Here is an 11,219-nt window from a genome sequence, read left to right on the forward strand (position 1 = left end):
CCATATTCTAGGATAGGACGAACTAAGGAAGTATATAAGGATTTAGTAACATAGGGGTCATTGAATTCCTTCGACCACCGTTTAATAAATCCAAGCACACCCCTGGCTCTATTCACCATAGACGAAATATGATCAATAAAGTCAAGTTTTGGGTCCAAGCGGACGCCCAAATCGTCAACTGTATTAATTCTTTCCAAAGAGCAGCAGTTCAGCGTGTAAGTAGCAAGCTTAGGAGCGACACGAGAGAATGTCATTAGCTTGCATTTCGAGCCATTTAAGTTTAATAAGTTTACACGGCACCAAGTTTCAAAATTATTAAGATCTGTTTGTAAATCCGACTGGCAGGCAACGTCATTGTATTGCACGCAAAGCTTGACGTCATCCGCGTACATAAGTACTCTGGAGTGAGTCAAGACTTTGGGCAGGTCATTTATGAACAATGTAAACAATAAGGGTCCCAAATGGCTTCCTTGCGGGACACCAGATGTAACCCTTAGAACATTGGATAAATTATTCTTAAAGAGGACCTTTTGCGTCCTGCCATTCAAATAACTAGAGATCCAATTAAGAAGATCACTTGGAAAACCCATTGAATCGAGTTTTCTAACGAGGAGAGAATGGTTAACAGAGTCAAATGCTTTACTGAAATCAGTATAGATTACATCTGTCTGACAATTATTATGGAAGCCCTTTATAATATAGGAAGAGAGCTCCAAAAGATTTGTTGTTGTTGATCTTCGCTTCATAAAACCATGTTGACATGGAGAAATAACCGATCTACAAAGGTGCTGTAAGTGAGGGGTGATAATGTTTTCAAATAATTTAGGGATGGCCGACAACTTAGAGATTCCTCTATAATTGCTGGCATCCAATTTGCTACCTTTTTTGTGGAGAGGAATAATAAACGATTCCTTCCAAATAATGGGAAAGTGGGAGGTTTCGAAGGACAAGGTAAACAATTTCAGAAGGGGATAGCACAGGGCGTCGGCACAATATCTGAGCACACAGCCAGGAATTCCGTCGGGACCTGGCGAATAAACTGGCTTGACACGATGAAGATCTAAAAGGAGAGAGCTTTCGTTTAGGCTAGGACAGAAAATTAAGTTCGATTTGGGTATGTCGTAGGAATAAGTCTGGTATATATACGAAGAGCTAGAATAGGTTGTTTGAAAAAACTGCGAAAATAGATCGGCTATTGCCTGATCATTATTTGCGGTAGTATTTTCAAATGAAAGCGAGGAAGGATTTGTTTTAGGTTTACGTTTCATGTTAACGAAATTATAAAACTATTTTGGGTCCTGTGAGAACTGGGCCCTACAACGAGTTAAATAGTTTTTATAACACTGCGCGTTCAGCACGGTAAAGTTTGACCGAGCTGATAAATAAAATGAAAGGGCAGATTGAGAACCGGTGATTTTAAATTTAGCATACAGTCTAGATTTTTTATTTTTAAGTCGGCTCAACTCTTTAGTAAACCACGGCGGTTTATTCGAGCTTGGCGGATAATATAACGGAACACATTCAGTAAAAAATGAATTCATGGCACTGTAAAAAATATCAACGGCAACTGCCATGTCAGTGCACATGTATAGATCGGACCAATTGAACTCGTTTATAAAATTATTTAGCCGTTCAAAGTCCGTTTTGCGAAAACATAGGACTTTATTGGCTGGACGATCAGAAATATTCTGTACGTCACACCCAATATCAAGAGTCACATCGAAAGTTGGATGATAAGGATCTTCGGGCTGCGTCAGAGGCGCCACCCTTGCTAAACTGACTCTCGCAGGATCAGAGACGAAGCAAAGATCGAGCAAGCGCTGTAAGGAATTTCGAACATGGTTGACTTGATACAGCGAAATGTCAAACAAGCCAGCGATAAAGTCATGTTGTGTAGGTGTATGGAGAGTATTGGTGGAATTGAGCACCAAATAGCACCAGGGATATTAAAATCTCCTAGAACTACCAACTGGTCTCTATCCAAAAGTCTACTGGAAACCATCTGAATAGCGGAAAGGTGATTCCAATAAATAGGAAGTTCCGACAGTGGAGGTATGTAGGAACAGGTAATAAAAATGGAGCTACCTTTGATAGATAGCTTCACACAGAGGAATTCAACATCGTTACATTCCTCGAAGGTTAATAATTCTGACGTGAGTGAGGAGTCCACCGCTATTAGAACTCCACCCCCGCGTCTGATAGGGCGATCTAGCCGATATACTGTGAACACAGCTGGAAAAACTTCGGAGCTCAGAATCTCCGGCTTTAACCAGGTTTCTGTGAGCACAATAACCTGAGATGCAAACGAAAGGCTATCAGAATACAAGTTAGGAAGCTTACTACGTAAGCCTCTTGCATTCTGATAGGAAATACCTAAGGAGTAGGTTAGTTTTTTGGGTCGGGATTGGAAGACGTAGAAGGTGCAGTGGTAATTTCAGGCCTGGGAAGAGTTATTTATGTATGTATTCTGGCCAGAAGTTGGGAGAGCAAATAGTGTTAAAGAGCTCGTTAGGGACATTTATTTTGAAAGATGAAATGTCCCTTGCGTAAGAAAATTTGAACTTTTCCACCTTAATTTTTTCGGCTCTGGTTTTGCCTTGTATAAAGGCGAGAACATATTCCGATGTTTGGTCAGGGGAGAGCCGCGAGACAAAAATATGTCTCGTTGGTGGAACAGCTATAAGGGCTTTTGGCAAGGCAGATTGGTTATCCGCCGTGCCATTGTCGGCCGGTATTCCGGGCCTAACACCCTGGGAAGATATATTTATGTGAACGGGACTTTGAGGGGTCAATATTTGCGACCCCCCAGGCGATAGAACAGAAATCAACGGCGGTACGGGCACTCCCGCTGCACATTCGGATACCGAATCTTTTCTAGCGCTCGATCTCAGCACTCTTGGAATTAATGCTGAGGTCGAGGCCTGTGCCGAGGGAGGCTGCTGCTGAGAGCCCGTTGCAGGTAGTTGGGGTCCGTCTACATGCTGCCCACCAATAGCATTTTTTTTGCGCCTAGGAGACACATTTAATAGCGTAAGGCTATTAAATTGGGTATCCAGCACCAAGAACATATCAAGAGTTTCACGAAAACTCGTTAAAATGCCCTTAAAACCGCTTTTGGTTTGCCGCATGAAAGAGATCATCTCCCTTTCTACATCGCGACAGGCCTCACAACAGTAACGCAGGCCGATGTTTTTTTTACATCGTCCACCGTCCGAGCTGCAACTCCAATATACTTGGCGTGCATGACGTTGTCGCACAGCCAGCAGCCGATTGCAAGGTCACCTGCAACAATTGCCTTTTTGCAGGCTTTGACGAAACAGACAATATTTCCGGATATTGTATAGACTTACCACTGTACTTGTACTTTGAAAAAATAAAAACAGAGCAATTAAGAAAGAAGTGAAGAGTCTCAGCGAGAGCGAGAGAGCGGGAGAGCGAATAAGTTCAGATTAGATAAGAAGTGCAGCGGCACAGCTAAAGCGAGAGAGTGAGAGCGTGGGAGATGGATAGATAAATCGTTTAGCTGTTGCGACGGCGCAAACAAAAGCTAGACGAAGAAGGCACAAAAAGGAATGCAAAATATGCAAAAGCTAACACTAGCAGCACAACTAAATTGGAAAATAAAGCCAATTATGTACACAAAATAGTATAGCTGCATGCACACGCGAAGTGAACGGGAAGGTATAAACACAAATTAGAAAATTTAAGTTAACCCCGGTGGTTAGAATCAATCTTTAATACAAAACGAGAGCGCAAGAAAAAAACACGTCCGTTCACTTGGAAAGATGAAATATCAATGTAACCTTTAAACCGATGTGATCTACTTGGCATTTAGTAAAGCTTTCGAATCGGTTAATCACTCCCTTCTTGTAAGGAAACTCGATTCTATAGGATTTCCTGGTGATCTTCTTATGTGGATTTTAAGTTATCTTAGTGACAGGACTCAAAAGGTTATGTTCAAAAATGCTCTATCCGTTAGCCTCAGTATCACGTCTGGCGCCCCACAAGGTAGCCACATGAGACGATTGTTATTCACACTGTTTATCAATGATCTGCCGCAGGTTCTAACAAAATCTAGAGTACTTATGTATGCTGATGGCATTAAACTTTGCGTGCAGTATAGGGATAGTTTAAGCCAGTCAGAGTTACAATTGGATCTTAACAACTTTCACTCGTATTCTCACGCTAACTCTTTACATCTCAACAGCTCTAAATGCAAACTGATGACATCCCTGTCTTCCACATATACATATGCTTAACGACTGTGCTTTGGAATGAATCTCTCTTGATGACGATATAGATGTCCGACTAGATCCTAAACTTTCGTTCTCCGAACATATTTCTGGCATGGTTAACAAAGCCACAAACTTGCTGGGATTCATTAATTGGTGGTCGAAGGTGGTCTCCTTATGTAACAAAGACGCTCTTCACGTCATTATTGACTATTTTATTGGAGTATGGTTCATGCCTTTGGAGTCCTCAATTTTGAGTCTATAGTAAGCGCATTGAATTTGATTACCCTCCGTGGCTTAACCTGGGATGCTGATTTAAGATTGCCGTCTTACTCAAGTAGACTTCTCTTAGTTAATTTTCCCTCCCTAGCTGACCGTGGAACGATTCACGGGGACGTGGAGAGCCCCTGTCTGCTTGGTCAGCTCAACTTCCATGTTCCCCGACTAACATCTAAAACTTATTTTCCTTTTGTAGTACATCAGTGTAGGAGAGAGCTTGAGGTACATGAACCATTCAGGGTTTTATGTACCGATTACAATCGCCTCTTTAAATATGTTGATGGCATTGAAAGCCTCTCTAAATTATAAACCTTTTTACTTGTAGAATTAGCTTGTAATGTATCCTAATTTTTCTCGTTATATCAATTATTTCCCTTCTCCCGCGTCTATCTATAACGTAAACAAACCGTACGTCACACGGCTGAGCCCCTCGGTCGGTTGGGCGGAAGGTGGGCTTGGGATTCGCGACCGAAAAAACGAAATGAAATAAAATGTTTCGTTTTCAAACATAAAACAAATAACAATATTTTTCCTTTTTTAATCACCAAACGAAATGTTACATTAAAGGAAGACATCTGGTGGCGAAACGGAGTTCGCCGGGCTTGATAGTATATGAATGAAATGAAAGAAGGCTTACTTACTTATATCTATATATATAAAAATGCTCTGTTCGTGTCTACATCCTTCATAGACTTGAAAAGTTCAGAACCGTTTAAGACCAAATTTTTACACAACATGCGTTGAGGTTCCAGCTCGGTTATTGTCTACTTTTGATGTTGATAGCTTATCTGCGGTTGCGAATATATATTAATTTTTTTAGCGTTTCCCCGTGCCCCTACTGCTGCGCCCTCTTCAGGCAGCCAGCTGAATCAAAGTATTTCCTGTCAAACATTCAAAACATATTGAAAGAAGAAATTGGAGATACAAATTTTATTTTTTTTGTTCAGGTTCAGTAAGAAACGAAGTCATGCCACCAAAGAAGTCGAGATTGGGTCGTCGTATTCGCAATACAGAAGCAAAAAGACGTAAGATTACGAATATGACTGACGAAGAACGGGCCTCCATCCGAGAGACTGAGCGGCTGCGCGATGAACTTTTACTCATACATGTTAATGGTTAGGAGGACCGATTGCAATCATATATTGAAATGTCGTCAGTTGTTTCATTAGTACATTGTCGATATGTATGCAATAACTGAAACAGAACGTTTGCTGTTCCTCCGATTGAATCAGAAGAAACTTCGGTCCGAGGAATATATCCATTTGCGGGATGCTGTGATGAGTGACCGTAATACAACCAACGTTGGAAAGCTCACGATTTTGCCATCCTCATACATAGGTAGTCCAAGACGCCCAGGCATATGTTCGTTGCTACGGCCGTCCAGACTTATTTATCACCTTCACATGCAATCCAGCTTGGGACGAGATAGTACAGCTGTTATTTCCTGGACAATCGTATAGGGATAGGCATGACATCACAGCCCGTGTTTTCAGACAAAAGCTCAAGTCACTGATGGATTTCATTGTGAAACATGGAGTTTTTGGATCTGTGCGGGGCTGGATGTATTCAGTAGAATGGCAGAAGAGAGGATTGCCGCATGTGCACATAGTGTATGATAAAATTACTACAGACGAAATTGACAATGTGATATGCGCTGAGATTCCACGGGCAGAGGTTGATACAGATTTGCATGCAGTTGTCATCAAGAACATGATCCATGGCCCATGTGGTATCCATGAGCGATATCCTCGACCATTTACAGCCAACACCGTAACAGAGGAAGATGGATATCCTCTGTATAGGAGACGGTCAACTGAAGATGGAGAGACTTCGGCAACTTTAAACATGAGAATTGGTGATATTGAGGTAGACAATCGTTGGGTGGTTCCATACTCACCACTATTGTCAAAATCATACAAAGCGCACATCAACGTAGAATATTGCAATTTCGTGAAATCGATTAAATATATCTGCAAGTACGTGAATAAAGGCAGCGATATGGCAGTTTTTGGTGTTCAGGCAGAAAATGGTGACAGCAATGCAGTACGAGTTGTCGATGAAATATCTCAATACCAGGCTGGAAGATACATAAGCAGCAACGAGGTTGCATGGAGAATTTGTTCGTTCCCCATTCATGAACGCTATCCAGCTTTAGTTCACTTGGCAGTCCATTTGGAGAATGGTCAACGTATCTATTTCACAGAAAGAAATGTGCAAGAAAGAGTCCTGAATCCGCCAGCGACAACTCTGACTGCCTTCTTCACCTTATGCCAGGAAAATGATTTTGCCGGAACATTGATGTATTCAGAAGTGCCCTCTTAACCACAATATGCCACAGAGAAACGTGGCAGGGTACAGCTAGTTTGAACATAAATAAGTAAAATTTGTATTGTATTAATTAGTGATTGAAGTTGTATCTGAAAAGGTATATAAACGTGTCGATTGGCGCTGATACACTATAGAGGCAAGTCTAGCTCAGGCGACGGGTATACTATACCGCGCCAAGCTCTATATAAAGCGGACCACAGACGTATTTCGGCATTCAGGCGGGCGGAAATTGGATAAAATAGGCTTACAACATCCAGTAGTCAGGAGCAAAGTTACTATTGGCATCATTGTAGTTAGTTCCCTAGGTGATTTTCTTTCGTGGTAGATCTTTTTCACTAAGTAGGGCCATTAATGTGATATTAGAAATTAGTGTTATCTTTAACCTGCCATTCTCTTAAAAGGGTTGGGTAATAAAAATTAATAATAGGGGTAGCTGATTGAATGGTGTGAGGTCACGTGAGAAACGTGTGTGAAAATGGTATCGGCTCACTCGATACGGATACGAGTGCGACGGAGCAATATCGCAACGTGCTTAATCATTTTCTCGTGATCGAATACCACATAAACAAATGATGAAGGATGATTTACGCTTCTGTCTGTTAAGGAAACAAAAAGGAAAAGCCGTGCGATCTTTACCAAAATAGGATCATTTCTGTGTTATCACCTTCCACTAAAGTGTCCACCGGAGATCAAAAGCTTAAAAGGGATGGATGGTAAAAGGGTGCATTTATTTCATCCCCAAAAATATATTAGGCCTTTCACATATACCATTTACATTCTTCTTCAGCGTTCGCAAACAGTAACGACATGATTGAGAATTCCGGGGTTCAACGTAGAAGAGCCTATACAATGCACCCATTAATTAACATTTCTGACTCCTGAAGAATGAAAGTAGCTCGCCCAACCTTTCATACCTCCACAATGGTATGTGTCCGCACTCAAGAATAAAACGCTTTACACAAAAATTGTCCCTTCTTCTTTATCGTAAGAACAAATATTGCATTCTACCGCCACCATGCTTGACTGTAGGTTTTCGATTTTTATCGTGCAGCTCTGTATTTAGTTGACGCCAATAATGCTGCATTACATCCGGCCCAATGTTAACCGAAAATGTTGATCTTGAACTCGTCTATTAAAATAAGATCATTCCAGAACGATAACGGTTGAGTTAAATTGCCATTGACAAATTTAAGCCTGCGCTTCTGATTATTCTGAGTAATAAAATGCTTTGTTAAAAGTTGTCTTTCCGCAATACGCGGCGGACGTTTTCCACTGGACTCCTTTTTCCATTTCATGCTCAATACTAAAGAACGTTTTGGTGCCCAATTTTTGCAATTAATTAATTAATTTTTGCGTATAATTCGCCTCTTCTCCATCTCTGTAAAATATTTTTTCTGAGCATTTTAGCCTTTATCTCAAAAACGATTTTCTTGAATGAAGCATTGGATGATATATTGGACAGTACTAGTGCTCAGATTGACCATTTCAACAATACTTAGATTAGTTTTGTTACGGAACTGCTTTCTTGGGCAACGCCGGGCTAGCTCAGGAGGCCCAGGGCTGGGTTCGACCCAATGCCCGCAGTCCGCACAATAAAATACCGGACCATTCGGACGTCTCACTAATACTCATCACTAACAAAACTATCATCTCTAAACACAAAACAAAAGTAAACAAACGACAAATATAAGCTGACGACACTGCTGGTACAAATTGGTGGCATTGGTGTTATTGCCACGACGCACCCACCCATCCTGTGATGCCTCCTGAGTATCTCGGGGCATCACCCATCTCCGGCTGACCGGAGCCTATTCCAGGCGGTCTGGCGACCGACCCATCTCCCCCAGGTATTGACTGCCTGCCTCTCGCTATCGATACATCGATAGCCTCTTGCCCATCCGAACTCCGAAATGCAACAGTTTTTTCATTTTTTACATATATTGACGTTGGTGCACTACGGTCAGTACACTCAAGTGGCCGTATGACACCAGGCACGTGCTTGTTTGGGTTAGGTGTTATTAGGCGCGATGGAAAATATAGGACAGAATACGAGGAAATTGACTACCAGCGTGCTGCCCCAGGTTGTTAGCTTGCATGTTTACTAAGTTTGATAGTATTAAACATTTTAATTTGGGAAGGGTATCTACGTTAGAGATAAGTGTGTACAAATCATTATAGGAGGTTCTACAGTTGCGCAATACAAGTGGTATATAAGATCTAGTACTTCTAGATGGTACGTGGAAATTGAGCTGATTCAACAAGTCCGCACTTTCAACATCACCATGGATAAGATTATAAATATACGGTAAGTTTATTAAGAGGAGTCTATTTGAATAGGAAGATAATCTTTGGTTTGCATCGTGGAAATTGAGCTGATTCAACAAGTCCGCACTTTCAACATCACCATGGATAAGATTATAAATATACGGTAAGTTTATTAAGAGGAGTCTATTTGAATAGGAAGATAATCTTTGGTTTGCATCGTGGAAATTGAGCTGATTCAACAAGATCGCACTTTCAACATCACCATGGATATGATTATAAATATACGGTAAGTTTATTAAGAGGAGTCTATTTGAATAGGAAGATAATCTTTGGTTTGCATCGTGGAAATTGAGCTGATTCAACAAGTCCGCACTTTCAACATCACCATGGATAAAATTATAAATATACGGTAAGTTTATTAAGAGGAGTCTATTTGAATAGGAAGATAATCTTTGGTTTGCATCCCAATTTAAACCGCGTAGAGCGAAACGTAAGAAGTTCTTTTGAGCCGACTCGATGCGTTTACTATGGACGTCGTACTGAGGGCTCCAAACGCATCATCCATATTATAAGGACAAACTAAAGAGATTGTAATAAAGTTTAATAATTAGATCAATTTCTTGGTTTGCGCATTAGTGAATATTTATTTAACCATTCTGGTCAGGGCTCATTTCGTGAATGCCCTGCTTAACTTAAGAATATATTGGCTTGGCTTCCAATTGACAAAGCTGGACGAGCAGTGCTGCGGCCAACGCTTATGTATCTAAATATGTATATTATATATATATACCACTGCAGAGCAGCGGTCAAAGCTTATGCATAGGTGTATATAGGCGGCGCAAGCAGCGGCCGCGCATGAAAGAGAGAGTTATATGCTCACATGATAATCGAATGATCGGCCGCGCATGCAGACATGGGAATATTTGGACATAAACAAATGCCACAATGTTGCAGTGATGTAAGTGGTACAGTGTGTACCCATTAAGTGAGCATACTACATCTCCCTCCTTTTGAAAAATAACGTAATCTATTTATTATCTATATTATTTTGAAAATTTTAAAACTAGTAGTTTGTTTTTTTTTTTTTTGGTTAATATAGTAAATATTAAAAAAATTTAGTAAAATCGAAACTTGAAAAATTTATGCGACTATTTCCTATTATATATATATTGTTCGTATTTGTATTTCTATATTCATTACAATAGTAAAGAAAAATTAATTTTTTTGAAAAATAAAAATTTGATGAAATTTTATTTTTTTCTTACAAATGGAGGATGACCATCCTACAAATCTATTCTATAAAAATTTTTAATCTATCTTATGAACTGTCTGAGTTTTGTTTTTTTGTATTTAAAATTGTTATATTATTATTAGGTTCTATCTTCTTTACCGTATAGGGTCCTGTATATTTAAAGTCTAGCTTATGATCTTTTTCATTATACCCTTGCAGGGTATTATAATTTCAGTCAGTCAACGCAGTGAAGGAGGCACCTCCGACCATATAAAGTATATATATTCTGTATCAGGATCAACAGCCGAATCGATCTAGCCATGTCCGTCTGTCCTTCTGTCCGTGTGTCCGTTTCTACGCAAACTAGTCTCTCAGCTTTGAAGCTATCTGAATGAAACTTTGTAGTTTTGTAAAAAAAATATTATAACATTTTCAGTTTTCAACAGAATTTGATTAAATTTGAGATATATCCATGTTATTATACTCTACAATTTTGTGTAAAATTTTATGAAAATCGGACCACTATATCATAAAGCTCCCATAGGAACGATCGAGAAATTAATACAATTAAATTTATAACTTTTTCAGTTTTCAGCTGATTTTCATCAAATTTGAGGTATAGCCATTTTATATTGGTCTTAAATTTTGTGTCAAATTTCATAAAAATCATATGGGTGCCATGCAAACGATCGTTTGATGTAGAGGAAAATGCAAATCTGTGAATGTAAAACTGCAAATATAATATGTATAGGTGAATGAAATGAAAGAAGGTATTACTTTATTGTTTTTTAACACAAATATATATAATTTATATTGTATTTATTCTTAGTCATAGAAGTTCTATCTGCAAGGGTATATAAACTTCGGCGTGCCGAAGTTAGCTT

At 39.7% G+C, this 11,219-nt stretch overlaps 2 long non-coding RNA genes across 8 annotated transcripts; one reads left to right on the plus strand and one right to left on the minus strand.

Moving 5' to 3' along the window:
• Nucleotides 1-5,426: 5,426 nt before the first annotated feature.
• LOC147644253 (uncharacterized) lies at nt 5,427-7,270 on the minus strand. Its single transcript, XR_015270898.1, has 3 exons — nt 7,088-7,270; nt 6,409-6,869; nt 5,427-6,348 (listed from the first exon to the last, which is right to left on the minus strand). It is a non-coding gene; the product is annotated as an uncharacterized LOC147644253 (long non-coding RNA).
• A 1,139-nt stretch (nt 7,271-8,409) lies between these two features.
• On the plus strand, nt 8,410-9,720 carry LOC147644254 (uncharacterized). Of its 7 annotated transcripts, none has more exons than XR_015270884.1 (6): nt 8,410-8,686; nt 9,070-9,144; nt 9,212-9,267; nt 9,335-9,390; nt 9,458-9,513; nt 9,587-9,720. It is a non-coding gene; the product is annotated as an uncharacterized LOC147644254 (long non-coding RNA). The 7 variants fall into 7 exon arrangements; XR_015270880.1 differs by lacking the exon at nt 8,410-8,686 and adding an exon at nt 8,724-8,920 and having other exon boundaries at nt 9,018-9,144; XR_015270878.1 differs by lacking the exon at nt 8,410-8,686 and adding an exon at nt 8,724-8,920.
• The last annotated feature ends 1,499 nt before the right edge of the window (nt 9,721-11,219 follow it).

Source organism: Drosophila serrata, unplaced genomic scaffold (assembly GCF_035046125.1).
Source record: "Drosophila serrata isolate PLE 108 unplaced genomic scaffold, ASM3504612v1 contig_208, whole genome shotgun sequence".
Taxonomy (NCBI): Eukaryota; Metazoa; Arthropoda; class Insecta; order Diptera; family Drosophilidae; genus Drosophila; species Drosophila serrata.